We start from the raw sequence: 17,704 nt of genomic DNA on the forward strand, positions 1-17,704 counted from the left end.
CAGAATTTTTACCATGGCAAGCAATCACAGTTTTAGCACAATCAACATGAAAATTGTTGTGTTGGAAAATATGAGTTGTAACGTTAGAGTCGGCTTGAAGAAGACAGACAAATGGTGGAACATATGTGTGAAGCCATACCTGTTATCTTAACCAAATATAGCATGTCTGGTGTCTCATCACCTGCCATTACTGCTCAGGGATGAACTTTGGTCTCCAATAGATTACTTCAAACTCTGCGTCAAATGTCAATTTTATCGATTTCCATCCAGAGTGTATACAAAAAGTTTGTGAAGAAGCCATATTGATATTCTATGGCAGTTTATGCTACAGAGACTGGGATGGACAGCATGTTTGATGTGAATTTTTAGTAGATCATAACAGTATATGGCAATATATTGGGAATATCTGCCACTGTCGGCATTTTATTACCCTTTGTATTGAACCTTTTAGTATCAACAGTTCTAGTACGTTGTGTTCCACTCCACTGATGAGCTCTGACACCATGTTCAATCACATCCCAGATGTGTTCGAGAGGTTCAGATCTGGTGAGTTGGGGAGCCAATATATCTTTTGGAACTTGTCACTGTGTTCCTCGAACTACTCCATCACACTCCTGGCCTTGCGACATGGTGCATTATCTCGAAAAATGCCACTTCTGTTGGGAAGCATGATCATCATGAAGGGGTGTACATGGTCTGCAACCAGTGTGTGATACTCCATGGCTGCCATGGTGCCTTGCATGAGCTCCACCGATACCCACATGAATGTTCCCCTGAGCATAATGGAGCTGCCAAAAACTTGTCTCCATCCCACATTGCAGGTGTCAAGGAGCTGTTCCCCTGGAAGAAGATGGATTTGTGCCTTCTCATTGGCATGATGAAGGAGGTATTGGTATTCGTCAGACCACTCAGTGCTCTGCCATTCCGCGAATGTCCAGTGCTGATGGTCACATGCTCATTTCCATCATAGTTGCCGATGTCGTGGTGTTAACATGGGAATGTGCATGGGTCGTAGGCTGCGGAGGCCCACCATTAGGAGTGTTAGGTGCACTGTGCGTTCAGACACACTTGTACACAGTCTGATGATAGTTCCGCCACAGTTTGCCACCAGTCCAGTTTTACCAGCCTACCCAGCCTATGATGTCTGACACCTGTAATAAGGTGTGGCCATCCAACCCCACGATGTCTGGACATGTTTGCACCATGGTTTTGCCAGATTTTGAAGACACACACCACAGCACTCCTCAAAAACCGGAAAAACCATGCAGTTTCTGGAGTGTTCATACTGAGCATTCGTGCCATCACAATCTGTCCTCAGTCAAACTCAGATAGATCACACACCTTCCCCAATGTACACACCAGCAGCATGCTCATCGATACTACATTCACTGTGCACGTGTCTGACTAGCAGTCATTCCTCTCCAGGTGATGCTGCTATCACCTGGACAGGTTTATATTGTCATAACATTCTGCCTGATCTGTGTGTGTTTTTTCCAGTTTAAGTTTACATCAGTATGCATGTATTTATGAATTTAGAACATGGAACCCTCCTTATCGTTTCTGGTTGGTTTCTAGGTTAATAGGCAGTGGGATATTTTTCACAGAACAGAACTGAAAGAGCTGTGTTTTTTCTAAGCGTGCCCTTTTTTACTAATCCAGTCAGTAACTATCACAAAAACATCATTTACTGTTTTCTCTGTTGATGCATCCTTACTCAGCTTCACAACAATGCTTGTATCGTCTATAAATAGGGATAATTTTGCCTATTGATTGAAATAAAATTATAGATCATGTACAAAGTCATTGTCAGGGATCTGGTACAGATAAAATTCGGAATTAGTTGTCAGTGATGGGGCACAACATCTAGAATAATTGCTCTTCATCCAAGTGTTTGGTAAATGAATTTTTAAGTAAATACAGAAAAGTACACAACCAACAAAAAAAGTGAAGCGTGCAGAAGCCATGGTCAAATGTCAATGAAACTTCATATACATACAAACGATCAATGGGTATGTAGATGAGTAGAATTGCAATTCTCTGTGACAGGTAGAATGGCCACCAGAGTGCATGAGTGTCCTTTTGTGTTCAGTGTTGTTATTAGGCCTGATAGAGTATATAAGGAGTATAAATACCATCATATGTTGAGTGATCACTGTGAAGGACACGAAGATACCACTTGCTTGTGTAAGAAAACGTTATCAGCACCTGACAAAGTGGTCTGATGTTGGACTGTATGGGAACATGGGGGGCAGGCCATACTCATTGTCAAGTTTCCAGCTGACCCCACCTGACCACCACTTGGGAGTATATCCATATTGTATACCAAGCTCATTGTAACCTCTTCACATCTGTGCCTGTTGTCTGAGATCAAATACTGGACTCCCTGTAACATTCTGTGTCATCTCGCACAATTGGTTGGAGGTCAGCAGCAGGTGGACTAGGGAATTGCATGATCTGCCATTAACACTACAGTGCGAATGACTGTATTTGGAATGGTGCCATGACTGTGAGCTGTGTACTGCTGGTGAATGGCATCAAATTGTGTTCAGTGATGAATTGTGGTTCTGCACTACCCTGGATGACCATTGTTGACAAGTGTGTGACTTGGGGAAAGGTCCCATTCTTCCAATGTTTTGAAGAAACACAGTAGTGTTACTCCTGGGATCATAGTGTGGGCACCATCAAGTGTGACTTCAGGCTACAGCTGGCATTGATTGAGGGCAGCACAGTGGTATGTAACGGACATTTTGTGTCCTCACATGTTACCTCTCATGTGACAGTATCGCGATGCCATTTTTCAGCAGGACAATGCTCATTTACAGGGGGATGTGTATTCATGAACTGCTTGCATGTTGTTGAGGAATTCCTCTGGCCCGTAAGATCCCCAAATCTCTCTCCAGTAGAAGGGTGAGACCAGCTCAGACATAAGCTCTGTCTTAGTGACAGCATCCAGGATATCAGGAACAAGTTGTGACAGTTCTCAGACAGCTTGTCGAAGTAGAACATAGTGGCTTTATGACACCTTTCCCAACCAAATCAGTGAGCACATCCAGACCAGAGGGGTGCAACATCATACTGATATGTGGGCTCATACTGCCAAGCTCTTTTTAAACTCTGTTTCTTAATCGCTGTATAACACCGCATAACTTCTCAACCCATGAAGTTTTATTTCGTTGCCTTTTCTGCTTCTGGGTGCTTCTTTTTTTCCAAGCAGTGTATTTTCACATGAGAAATATATGTCTGCAGTTTTAGCCATGTTCATTGACTGCACCAGCAGAAGTTCTATTGTGATTGTATTATAAGCAGCATTTACCAATGTCAGGGTATGATACAGAGATTGTCACTGAGGGTGAAAGCAGGTGCTTGCAATTCAAATTATAGGTGAAGTACCACATACAGGGATGATGAGGTCCATTTCTTTCTACACAGATTTAAATAGTTTTGTTTTTCATTTCTGTAGTGATCTGTTGTGAATTTAAGCAGTGTTATGAATAAGTACCTTCAGGGTTTCAGAGGACGACTGTGCGAAAATTACGTAGTGTATTTATAATAGACCAATACTGGTGGATAGGACATCTCTCCAAGCTTTCAACTCGCATTATACGTGCTCAGTATGAGCTCTGTTTGTGAAGTGGCAAACGGCAGTATGTGCATCCAATTCAGTCAAGTGGCTGACACAAATCATCTGAGTAGGTGAGACAGCAGTCCGCTATGGAAATATATTCCTTGTGTTGCCTACATGCAGGTGCGAACTAATTCATTGCAGCACCACAGAGTGGATGAATTGTTTACACATTCTGAAATGCCTGCCTCCTAGTGTAACTATGCCATTCCATGTATTATGAATCGAAGCTTGAGAGATGCTCTGTCCACTGATAAGTGCCATTTTTCTGTATGTCTTGTAACTTTCGTGTAGTCATTTTCTGAAACCATTGAGGTACTTGTGAATAGCCCCTTACATAGGCCACCAAACTTAATTAATATTATTTAGTAGTTCCAATCCTATTTGTTATACAATGTGAAGCAAGGATACCTCTGTGCTTTTGATCAATGTCTGTGGCACATTCTAGGATGTACAGTGCTGTCGTGGTGGAGCATACAAGGCCACTTATAGCATCACATTGTCATTCTCTTGGTTCATGCCGAGGACGGCTTGAAATATCTGGCAGAAATATCAGTGGAATTTTGTTAAAAAAAGAAACTTCAATAGTAATAATAATAATAATAATAATAATAATAATAATAATAATAATACAAAGAGACATTCCTGCCAGAGTAAAGCAGTATGCTGGACCAGGACTGGAATATAGTACCTCACCTCCAAACAGAGGTACTGGCAGGAATATGTGTGTGGGTGGGTTGTGAGTCGTGCCTGGATAGCTCAGTTGGTAAGAGAGTTGCGCATTCTGGGTTCAAGTCGAGGTCTGACAGAGTTTTAATCTGCCAGGAAGTTTCGAAACAATACACACTGTGCTGCAGAGTGAAAGTTTCATTGTGGGAAGAAGAAAAGGTGTTTGATCTGACAGAGCTATTGGTTGGACAGAGTTGTTACAGGTTTTGTTGGCTGTGATGTGTCAGGAAGCCAGCCTAGACGTGACGGGCAGCATTAGTTTTGCACATCAACAGATTCTGGGTCACTTGCAAATTCTGCACTCCCTTTTGGCAGCAGTAGCAGAGGTGACTGAGACCACATGTTTGATGGATCGATCTCAACAAATAACAGTTGCCACCCCAGAAGATGGATGTCAATTCCTACCAAATTGTAGCAGGTTGATATTCATTTTTGTCAGCCGCAAGTGGACCCAGTTAGTTGTGGGCGGTGACTCCAAGGAGCAGCTATGAGGGATAGGTTGGTACTTACAGCTATTCCTGTGTGGCAGGCAGTTGGTGAAATAGTGCTGAAACAGCCAAGTGTCAACAGAGTTTTCTGATTTGCTCTGGGGAAGCAGCTGACAGGCTGTTAAATAACTGATAAGGTGTTGATCCCATATTATGGAGAACAAGAGTTTAGATGTCTGTATTGCCATCCTGATATTTGATTGCATTTTAGATGAATGCTAGGATGACACCATGAACTAGGACATAGCCGTTACCCTCCCATATCTGTGCCTGAGTAACTCAGTGCTTGTTGCACTATTAGCTCTCTCTCCCTTTACTACTGCTCAGTCCTTTAGGTAAAAGTGGTTTCCAAAATTTATTGAGGACTGACTTGTCTGGAAAATCTGGAAAATTGCAAACTATAGTTGAAGTGTATCTACTGCTAATTAGAATATTGACTATAGACTCTGAGGTGCCACTGGAGTATTTTTTAAACAGCTTGACCAAGTTGTGTAAGAGTTCTTGCATGTTATTCCCTGAGACTACTGTGTTGTCAAGGGAATTTACAGTTCCCAAAGCCTTCTTGATTAACTGCTCAAGATAGTGTTGGAACAATGCTGGGGTCAAAATTTTACCTAAAGTCTTGTTAACAACCATAACTTTTTGACTTTCCTCTTTGGAGGCCATTGCAGGTAAGTGTCAGTCCAATCAATGTGTTAGTAATACTGTCCACAGCTTAACTTCACTGTTATCTCATTGGCTCGTGGGTTTAATGGGTACTGGCAATAAACTGTGCATTTATGATTGATTTAAAGTCCCCACACAACTGTAGCTTCCCATTTGGTTTTTCAATGACTACATTGGTGTGACCCAGAGACTGCTCAAAATGGGTTCAATTATGCCGTTACCTTCTATCCTATCCAATTCCTCCTACTTGGCCTAGTCATGCAATGTGCAAGGGGTGGGTCTAACCTTGTAGAATTGCAAAATAACTTTGGGCTTGAAAGTGACATGTATTTGGTAATCTTTGACCTTTCCTGGAGTGACACAGAAAAACTTGTCTGTAGTTTTGACAGAATTGTGCACATTCCACTTTCTCGTCTGTTATGTGTGTTTGATTTGCTGAGTCCTGGACCCTGAACCCTAGTTGCTCATAAAGTCTAGTCCCATAATTTGGTAGCTGATGGAGACTGTGTCACCAGTACTGCTGCTTACACTGTCTTATTTTTCTACTGAGTAGTTAGTTTACAGCTATTGCCATCTGTTGGTTGATTGCTGTAGTTTGTCAGTGTAACCTGAAATTTGTTTGACCATGTGGAGCCAATAAAGTGATGAGTAGCACTGTTGATAATAGTGTTAAAAGAACCTGTATCAACTGGGAACCGCATGTTCTTGCCATTAAGTCTGATGTCCACCAGAACTGCTTTAGTACCACATGACATTACCTTGTAAAGTCTATTTTTGAATTCATCCTCAGTATTTTGAGTGCCTTCCCTTGAATATTGTGTCCTGAATATTCCTGCATTGTTTTTGCAGGCATACTTCTGCTTTGTGCCCCTTTTTCCAACATGTAAACACTTTGTGGCTTTGTAATAACAAGATTCTCTATTGTAGGTAATGAAGAAGTTAACACAAGACTTCAACACTATTTTGCTGATTGTGATCTGCATGCCCAATGAATTCACATTTTCCACCTTCTTTATGGAAGGTTTTTCAATTCTGCCTGCTGTAGTTTACTGGAAATTTGCTGAGGCTATGATGATCTGTTTGGAACACATTGGTTATCCATGATTGAGAGCACGTTCTGGTTGTTTCATCTGCTCAAATGCCACAGTAACAGATAAACATTCTTCAAGGGTGAGATTATTTAATCTAATGAGGTCTTTCTTTAAACTCGCATCAGGAGCCTGGTCTAAGAGCATGGCCATTATTGCCATCTCTACATGAAAGATTATATTTAAATTTACAGTCTCTGGTTAGACCCTGATGCACAGCAACCCATTCCTTGAAAGTCTGACCAAGTTTCTTGTAAAGTTTGTATAACCTGTGAGAATTTTACTTTCAAAATTTCAGACAATTTGTCCTTAATCTCTGTATAACCTAATACATTTGGATCCTTACTTGGAATCAACTGTTGCATTAACCCATAAATGTTTGCCCCATTATTGGATAGCAACAAGGCTTGTTACATGACATCACTTGTTGTTCTGTGTACCATGAAGTGAAGTGTTTCTCCATTTGGGTTATGTAACTTGTTCAGTTTTCCTTAATCGTGTCAAATGGATGGGCCGCTGACATGCCCTCCAGCTTCCTTTTGTCAGTGGTCCCTTTCATCCAGTTCTTTTAGCAGATTTTTCTGCATGTTGCTTATGGACTGCTGGAGGTGTAGTATTTGTGCTGTAAGTTACATTTGTTGTGTCATCTGAAATTTAACTCAACACAAATTGTTGTTCTTAACTAAGATTCCTGAAGAAAAAATAATAAATAAATAAATAAATGGTGATGGTCAAAGTAGAGAGGATATAAAGTGTAGACTGGCAATGGCAAGGAAAGCGTTTCTGAAGATCAGAAATTTGTTAACATTGAGCATAGGTTTAAGTGTCCGGAAGTCGTTTCTGAAAGTATTTCAATGGAGTGTAGCCATGTACGGAAGTGAAACTTGGACGATAAATAGTTTAGACAAAAAGAGAATAGAAACTTTCGAAATGCGGTGCTACAGAAGAATGCTGAAGATTAGATGGGTAGATCAAGTAACTAATAAGGAGGTATTGAATAGAATTGGGGAGAAGAGGAATTTGTGGCACAACATGACTAGAAGAAGGGATCGGTTGGTAGGACATGTTCTGAGGCATCGAGGGATCACCAATTTAGTATTGGAGGGCAGTGTGGAGGGTAAAAATTGTAGAGGGAGACCAAGAGATGAATACATTAAACAGATTCAGAAGGATGTAGGTTGCAGTTGGTACTGGGAGATGAAGAAGCTTGCACAGGATAGAGTAGATAAATAAATAAATAAATAAATAAAGACAGCACAGTTGGCAACAGGGTAGAGTGAAAACTCAAAAAGGAGAGACAACTCATAAACATGTTTCATAGTTCCTGATATTGTGCCGCCCGAAACCTTCAAATCCACACCACTGTACATAGACTGTTATAACTGCACCAAACCATAGAACTGGAGTTGCCCATGTATTGTCATTGCCAGATGTAGAAGTACAGTTCTGTTTGTTCATGTCATCCGTTTCTGCTGGGATGAAACTTATGGTATCTGCTGTCTGGTAGAATATTGACAACAGACTGAGGTGCTGCTGATGCCAGTCTAAGTTGGGTACAACACTCAAATTCACATCATGAACACATTATGGAAACATTGAAATAGTTACGGTACACAGTTCCAAAAACGTAATTTTGTTAATGAACACAAATATTCAACTTTCAGATTAGTATATGGTGCATGTCCAACACAATGCTATGTCTATACTGTTACAAACACTTTTGTTGAGTGTAAGTTCCTTTTTGGTCTGATGCCTGATGTGGCTATAGCTGCAGTGGTTACCACTGTGGACATACTTGAAGATTCCCACTGCTGGATATCTCTCTGCTGGATGAAACTCATTGCCAGCCGAGCCACTGGACACGGCTTAAGTAATAATCTGGAGGAATACTACTGTTCTCTACTGTTGCCTGCATGTGATGAGTGACATGCAGTGTAGCCTTCACTGTAGATGACCTCTGCACAGGGCCACTGGAATACCGATATACGAGTTTCGCTTGGCATATGTGCAGTCCCTTTCATCTGTTGTGACTGAAGGATAGTCTATTTGATAGGATTGTGACTCGAGGTCACAGCAATGGTAATGATGTAATTTTCATTTTAAATTTATCCAAGTAACTGTTTCAGAAAATATTGCAATTGAACAACAGTATCACTGTTTTCTTGTATATCTTGTCATCAGTTTCTAACCAAACTTGGAATAATTACTAATCAGTATGTGGCAACTCAAAATTCATTTGTGACCTCTCACAAATAATGAAAATTGGTTCAGGGAAACTTGAAATTCGACATGGAAATCTCAGTATGATCTTTTGATAAGAAAGTCTCCATGATGTTGTGGTACATACTGAACACTTTTCCTTGTGCTAGTTAAGATGCGCGCGCGCACACACACACACACACACACACACACACACGCACACACAGTCCGGGGGGGGGGGGGGGGGGGGACACAATGTACCTTGAGCTGTCAGATGTTTGGAGTTGCCTGACTGGCAATAGCTTCAAGGATGCACAGTTTTGTTAAGTCATAACCAAAATTTACTGTCAACACAAACACCAAGGTCATATGTTCTGAGATGTAACGTAACTTCATAACTTTTACCACTGAACCTGCTGTAGGTCGTCTGTATCTTTGAGTAAATTTTTTTGAGGGGTAAGGGCAGGCAGAAACTGTATCTTGTTGCTCCCCTCCCCTCCCCTGCCTTTGTAAGCGGTAGAGGTGTGACTAATATGTTGTTGTGTACGCTATTCGCCGGCCGGGGTGGCCGAGCGGGTGTAGGATCTACAGTCTGGAACCGCGCGACCACTACGGTCACAGGTTTGAATCCTGCCTCGGGCATGGATGTGCGTGATGTCCTTAGGTTAGTTAGGTTTAAGTAGCTCTAAGTTTTAGGGGACTGATGACCTCAGAAGTTAAGTCCCATAGTGCTCAGAGGCATTTGAACCATTTTTTGTACGCTATTCATTATCTATATAATAGAGGGAAACATTCCACGTGGGAAAAATATATATAAAAAACAAAGATGCTGTAACATACCAAACGAGAAAATGCTGGTATGTTGATAGAAAAAAAAACACACACACACACACACACACACACACACACACACACACACACACACACAAATATTCAAGCTTTCGCAACCCAAGGTTGCTTCATCAGGAAAGAGGGGGAAAGATGAAAGAATGTGGGTTTTAAGGGAGAGGGTAAGGAGTCATTCCAATCCTGGGAGCGGAAAGACTTACCTTAGGGGGAAAAAAGGACGGGTATACACTCGCGCGCGCACACACACACATATCCATCCGCACATATACAGACACAAGCAGACATATGTAAAGGCAAAGAGTTTGGGCAGAGATGCCAGTCGAGGCGGAAGTACAGAGGCAAAGATGTTGTTGAATGACAGGTAAGGTATGAGCGGCAGCAACTTGAAATTAGCGGAGGTTGAGGCCTGGTGGGTAACGGGAAGAGAGGATATATTGAAGGGCAAGTTCCCATCTCTGGAGTTCTGATAGGTTGGTGTCAGTGCGAAGTATCCAGATAACCCAGATGGTGTAACACTGTGCCAAGTTGCACTTCTGACCTGAAAACATTGACAGTGCTACATGTTTTCCTTGGTCATCACTGTACTTGTTTACTGTCATCACCACGTGTTTCTGATAATGGCCAACTGCAATAATATCATGGTTTCTGTCCTGTTTCCTGTCATTTGCACCAGTATCCAGCTACTCAAGGATGTAGCACGACTGGCGCACCTCTTCCATTTGTATTCGTGACTGATGAGGCATCTGCCCTGTGTGAAAGGTTAAGACCCTATCTAGCAAAAAAGCTAGACACCTCAAAAACAAATTTTCAATTACAAATTATCAAGAGCCAGACATTTTGTTGAACGTGCATTTGGAATTTTAGCAAATACCTAAATGGTAGATTCTGCACCAGCCTATAGGCTTGAATGTTGTTGAAAACACCAATTATTGCAATGCAACAACGCAGATTTGATCCTGTTTCCACTCAAAAAGTTAATTATACAATGCAATCAACGTTTATCTCCACTGGTTTTTTTAGGGACCGATGATCTCAGCGGGAAGACTGCCTGTGGACGGTACTTGAACCCACGCCAGAGTCGAGCAACAGGGCTGACAGAACTTTGGACTCGACACAACAAGAGCAAGTCAGTAGCAACCCATGCAGCAATGAAGTACAACAAACTGTTGACACAACACTGTCAACATGTCAAGCATGAGCCACAATCCAAATTGAGACCAAAGAGGAAAACTAATACGAAAGTGAAGTTTTTGATGGGTGGTCAGTAGTATGGTGGAGATAGTAATGAACACTTTCAGACAAAGTACATGACTGACTGTGCAGTTGAGGAGTGGCAGTATTTTTGCTGGCTCCCATGGGACGCTATTGGCCAGAGTATTCCCATGATGAGACGGTTGTGCAGTCATTAGGCGAGTGCAGTGCTGCAGCGACACTGCTTCCTATTGCCCATCGAGGTCCATTTGCTCTGGCAGGCATTCAGCTTCCACACAGCCTGATACCAGATCTTCCACCTGAAACCAGAGCATACGGGCAGGTGAAAATGCTTCGTACTGTTCTGTGAAAGCGGGAATGAAGCTACAGGCAAAGGTGCAGTCTTGCCAACTGTAGTCTGTGGAGAGGAATTACACTCCCAGTCTCCATCGCAACGGCGCTGGAGATGGGCGTGCCAAGGGAACCACTGATCCACAGGGAGCCAGCGGAGAGGACCAGCGCAACAATGGGACATCCATGGTAGCCGCCAGGGATTCTGGCCGTTGTGTTGCATTGTCACCAGAAAGCAGTGGAAGAGGGGACTGCGGAGGGAATGCTTGTGTCTACACCTGAAGCTGGTTTTATTGACAACGCTCGAGCTCCTTCAGTATTTGGACTGACATAACTCACTGCCCAAGGGTTGACACTACTGGTACTGGCATCCAAGCCTCAGACTTGCGTGGGAGCGTGCCCACACCGCTATTCCAGGAGTGTAGTGCCAGGAAGGATGCGAGCGAGGTTCCTATGGTGACAGTGTCAGCAAATGAAGCTAGGTCCGAGCCTGGTGACCATGGAGGAGCTGCGTGAGGCTATGATTGTTAATCATTGTCATGCAGTAAGTGCTCAGAAACAACATAAGGTCCACCACAGTGGTGGTGGGTTCGATAGCTTTCCCCATCTGCTGCTTAAAACTCTTGACTAGACGTTCAGCTTCATCATTGAAGGAAGGATGGAATGAAGGGCTGTAGATGTGTTTGGTGCCATTGGTGGCATAGAAATCCTTGAAGGTAGCAGTTGAGTTACTGGCCATTGTCAGAGATCTATGTGTGAGGCAACCCTTTGATGACCAAGACTTAGGCTAAGGCAGTAAGGGTGTCCTCGGCCATGATGGATGACCTGCATATGGGCATAGGGGTATTTTGAATAAGCATCCACAATGATCAACCACATAGAACCCAAGAAAGGGCCCGCAAAATCAAGGTGGATGTGGTCCCAAGGGAGGTGCCAGGTGCATTCTGCGCGACTACGGACTGTCTTTTCGGTGTCGCTGTTGATCCTGGGCCAATACATATAGCAGCATGCCAATGTCTTTTAGTGAGACATGCCGTAATGATTCCTGTGGAGCAAACTTAATACCTGATGATGCAATTGCGCTGGAATAATCAGTAGATATGCATCTATATCAGTATGCAAAAGGATGACATCATTCACAATCGAGAGTCATTGAGAAAGCTGTTTCCAAGCACGGAGCTCTGTCGACAGCTGACAAGTCAGATAATGCGGCCAGCCATGGATTTCATAGCAAAGGACCTGTCGCAGGTTGGGGTCCCAGCATGTTGCAGCAGCAACACATGTGGCCATAAGGGGAAAACCGTCGAGTGTGTGTTGTCATTGGGCATCGATAAGGAAGCAGAAGACCTCCTGTTGGTCGAGATTGGGTTCTGAGCCAGCTGGCAGATGGGACAACACATCAGAATTAGAATGCTGGACTGTCTCCTTGTACTGGATAGTATAATTGTAGGCACTGAGGAGCAATGCCCAGCACTGGAGGCATTGGGCTGTTCATTCAGGGAGTTGGAATGTGTCCTAAATAACATCACCAATGGATTGTGATCCGTAATTAATGAGAACTGCGTCCCAAACAGGTAGACAGGAAATTTTTTGACTCTGAATACATTGGCAAGGTCTCCTTTCTGATCTGGGAATAGTTACGCTGTGCCAGGGTCAGGGTCTTTGATGCGTGTGCTGTAGGCTGTTCAGGTGCCAAGGAAGTTCAAATGCCATAGGCGGATGCATTGGCTGCCACAACCAATGGGCAACAGGGAGACAAGGGCATGACTCAGGGTGCAGATGTTGGCATGGTTGTCATTTTGACAACGGCCTGGTTGCAGGAAGGGGCGCACTTATAAGGGACCCCCCTTTTTATACAACTGATTGAGAGGTGGTGCAGTGTGGCTGCATGGGGTAAGAACTTAGCATAATAGTAGAGCGTGACAAAAAACATTTGTAATTCAGGCAAGTTTGTCAGGCGAGGTAAAGAAGTGATAGTGGCAATGTTCTGATTATTAGGCTGGATTCCCTCTTTAGAGAGCCAGTGCCCCACAAGTACTCCACTCCTGGCAAAAAATATGTACTTCTCCAAGTGACAATGCAGGCCTGAGTCCTGCAGGGTCATGCAGATGTTTTTCCAAATGCTCTTGGTGGGAGGACCCTGTGACAATAAGTTCATCAAAGTAATTGATGCAAGCTGGAATACGCTGTTTCAGAAATCGCTGGAATATTGCAGGGGCTGAGGAAATGCCAGAGGGGAGTCTCTTGTACTTATACAGTGTGTTACAAAAAGGTACGGCCAAACTTTCAGGAAACATTCCTCACACACAAAGAAAGAAAATATGTTATGTGGACATGTGTCCGGAAACACTTACTTTCCATGTTAGAGCTCATTTTATTACTTCTCTTCAAATCACATTAATCATGGAATGGAAACATACAGCAACAGAACGTACCAGCGGGTCTTCAAACACTTTGTTACAGTAAATGTTCAAAATGTCCTCCGTTAGCGAGGATACATGCATCCACCCTCCGTCGCATGGAATCCCTGATACGCTGATGCAGCCCTGGAGAATGACGTATTGTATCACAGCTGTCCACAATACGAGCACGAAGAGTCTCTACATTTGGTACCGGGGTTGCGTAGACAAGAGCTTTCAAATGCCCCCATCAATGAAAGTCAAGAGGGTTGAGGTCAGGAGAGCGTGGAGGCAATGGAATTGGTCCGCCTCTACCAATCCATCGGTTACCGAATCTGTTGTTGAAAAGCGTATGAACACTTCGACTGAAATGTGCAGGAGCTCCATCACATATGAACCACATGTTGTGTCGTACTTGTAAAGGCACATGTTCTAGTGTATGAAATCGTGATAACGTGCTCCATTAAACATAGGTGGACGAAACTAAAATGACCTCTAACATGTAAATTAAGCGTTTCCGGACACATGTCCACATAACATCTTTTCTTTATTTGTGTGTGAGGAATGTTTCCTGAAAGTTTGGTCATACCTTTTTGTAACACCCTGTACAACCCAAACGGCATGTTAAGGTTAACAGTGTTCTAAAATACCTCAATGGAGGGTAGCTGGAGGTAAGCAGCAATGAGGTTGAGCTTGGAAAAATATTCCCCCTCCCCTACCAGCCAGTTTGATTAGGAGATCATCGTGCCAGGGAATAGAATAGGTTTCTACCAGCAATTGGTCATTGATGGTTCCCTCTAAATCCCCACACAAGCGAGGAGACCCATTCAGCTTTTGGATGATGACTAGAGGCATAGCCCATACACTAGATTTTACAGGTTCGACAATGCCAGCTGTCTGCGTATAATAGAATTCCTGCTTCATGGCAGCCTGTAAGGCCACTGGAATCCGTCTGGCATGGTAAAAATGAGGAGTAACGTCTGGCCAGACGGTGCTGTGCACCTGAAAGTCTGAAGCATGTCCCAAATCTGATTGAAAGAGAGGGAAAAATGTCATGCAGAGGTAATCCAGTTCCTGGAAAGGGACCACAGTGGAAACCACCTTGACTTCATCTGAGGTAGAAAATCCAGACATCATGAGCAGAGGTGCCCCTCCTTGCCACAGCATGTACAGGACCCCAGCGATCTGGACAGTCTGCTTGGGTCATCAACGGGTGACTGGAGGCTAAGAGTTCATAGAGATATTGGACAAAGACAAATCATGATGTTGCTGCAACCTGGCGGTCATCCTATGTTTACAATTCTGGATGCATGTGTGAAGTGCTGCCACTTGTGGCCTTGCTATGAGTCATGTGTTAACCACCTGTGCAATTTCAAATGAATGAGCGATGCGCAAGATGTCTCTAATGACCAGTTATCCCCTTTCAACACTGCTGTACAAAACTCCAGGTCAGGCCCATCTCAAACCACTACATCGCGAATCAAGGAATTGGTGCAGGAAGCCTTACAGCCTTGATTGGTGCATTAAAAACAGATTTTCGGCTGAGCTCTTGAAAGTCATTTACCCACGATTGGTATTATTTCCCAGATATTTATAATATTGATGTAATTCTAGCCTGTAGCCACCAAATGGTACCGCTGAGAATAATTATCAGTTAGCAGAACACATAGCTCCTGAAAGGAGAGGATGACAGGTTTAGACGGAGGTGCCAATTTTTGGAGGAGAAAAAACGTGTCCGACGATGCCCAAGACAGAAAGAGCAATTTCTGCAGTGAAATGTACATGACTTGAAATGCTGTGAAATGTTGCTTCAGTCAATGTAAATATGTGACTCAGTCCTCCGTAGCATCAACGAAAGGAAGAAACAATTGAGGGCAGAATGTGGTGTCGAGTGCAGGGGGTCGCTGGTCCCTGTGGCACAGAAGCCTCCTTTACACAAAGTTGGTCCACCAAGAGCTGAAGCAACTTTTTTACAAGTCTCTATATCTGCTGCTGGTACATCAGCTGCTGCTGTTGCTCGAGCAGGCTAACTAATTTTAGCTTCCATGCTGTGAAACAACTTTCTTTTTCCTCATTGCCAGTTGCTACATCCACTAGTAGCTGGGTACTGGTGCACACCTCAGAAAAAGAAAAGGCAGTGGAGAACCAATGATGATGGAAGGTGGGAAGACCGCCTGCAGATGTGACTCAAACTCACCCTAGAGCTGAGCAACAGGTTTCACCGAACGGCGGACCTGACACAGCAAGAGCAAGTCATTAGCAACCTACACAACAACAAAGTGCAATGAACTTCTGACACAGCCCCATCAGCGTTCACACTTTTTGTGTTCAATTGATGTTTGCCACAGCTACTAGTAAAAAAAAAAAAAAAACTTGTTTCAGGAACTCTTTCCTGTGTGTCTTTGCACATAGCCACACTCTTATCCGAATAATGCATACAGTCGAAGAATGACCAAGAAGAAATTCAAAGTGAAAGGAATGAGTTTCTTGGTCCTAGATAACTGAAAATTATAATCAGCATATTATAATGTATATACAGGGTGTTACAAAAAGGTACGGCCAAACTTTCAGGAAACATTCCTCACACACAAAGAAAGAAAATATGTTATGTGGACATGTGTCCGGAAACGCTTACTTTCCATGTTAGAGTTCATTTTACTACTTCTCTTCAAATCACATTAATCATGGAATGGAAACACACAGCAACAGAACGTACCAGCGTGACTTCAAACACTTTGTTACAGGAAATGTTCAAAATGTCCTCCGTTAGCTAGGATACATGCATCCACCCTCCGTCGCATGGAATCCCTGATGCGCTGATGCAGTCCTGGAGAATGGCGTATTGTATCACAGCCGTCCACAATACGAGCACGAAGAGTCTCTACATTTGGTGCCGGGGTTGCGTAGACAAGAGCTTTCAAATGCCCCCATAAATGAAAGTCAAGAGGGTTGAGGTGAGGAGAGCGTGAAGGCCATGGAATTGGTCCGCCTCTGCCAATCCATCGGTCACCGAATCTGTTGTTGAGAAGCGTATGAACACTTCGACTGAAATGTGCAGGAGCTCCATCGCGCATGAACCACATGTTGTGTCGTACTTGTAAAGGCACATGTTCTAGCAGCACAGATAGAGTGTCCCGTATAAAATCATGATAACGTGCTCCATTGAGCGTAGGTGGAAGAACATGGGGCCCAATCAAGACATCACCAACAATGCCTGCCGAAGCGTTCACAGAAAATCTGTGTTGATGACGTGATTGCACAATTGCGTCCGGATTCTCGTCAGCTCACACATGTTGATTGTGAAAATTTACAATTTGATCACGTTGGAATGAAGCCTCATCCGTAAAGAGAACATTTGCACTGAAATGAGAATTGACACATTGTTGGATGAACCATTCGCAGAAGTGTACCCTTGGAGGCCAATCAGCTGCTGATAGTGCCTGTACACGCTGTACATGGTACGGAAACAACTAGTTCTCCCGTAGCACTCTCCATACAGTGACGTGGTCAACGTTACCTTGTACAGCAGCAACTTCTCTGACGCTGACATTACGGTCATTACGGACATTATCGTCAACTGCACGAAGAATTGCCTCGTCCCTTGCAGGTGTCCTCGTCGTTCTAGGTCCTCCCCAGTCGCGAGTCGTAGGCTGGAATGTTCCGTGCTCCCTAAGACGCTGATCAATTGCTTCGAACTTCTTCCTGTCGGGACACCTTAGTTCTGGAAATCTGTCTCGATACAAACGTACCGTGCCACGGCTACTGCCCCGTGCTAATCCATGCACCAATTGGGCATCTGCCAACTCCGCATTTGTAAACATTGCACTGACTGCAAAACCTCGTTCGTGATGAACACTAACCTGTTGATGCTACGTACTGATGTGCTTGATGCTAGTACTGTAGAGCAATGAGTCGCATATCAACACAAGCACCGAAGTCAACATTACCTTCCTTCAATTGGGCCAACTGGCGGTGAATCGAGGAAGTACAGTACATACTGACGAAACTAAAATGAGCTCTAACATGGAAATTAAGCGTTTCCGGACACATGTCCACATAACATCTTTTCTTTATTTGTGTGTGAGGAATGTTTCCTGAAAGCTTGGCCATACCTTTTGTAAC

General features: G+C 43.5%; 1 protein-coding gene across 1 annotated transcript in view; it reads left to right on the forward strand.

Annotated features, from left to right (window-relative positions):
- The window catches only part of LOC126416908 (la-related protein 7), a 107,475-nt gene that overhangs the window by 27,572 nt on the left and 62,199 nt on the right, over positions 1-17,704 (forward strand). The gene's annotated exons all lie outside the window — the stretch shown is intronic.

The sequence above is a fragment of the Schistocerca serialis genome, chromosome 1, assembly GCF_023864345.2.
Source record: "Schistocerca serialis cubense isolate TAMUIC-IGC-003099 chromosome 1, iqSchSeri2.2, whole genome shotgun sequence".
NCBI lineage: Eukaryota > Metazoa > Arthropoda > Insecta > Orthoptera > Acrididae > Schistocerca > Schistocerca serialis.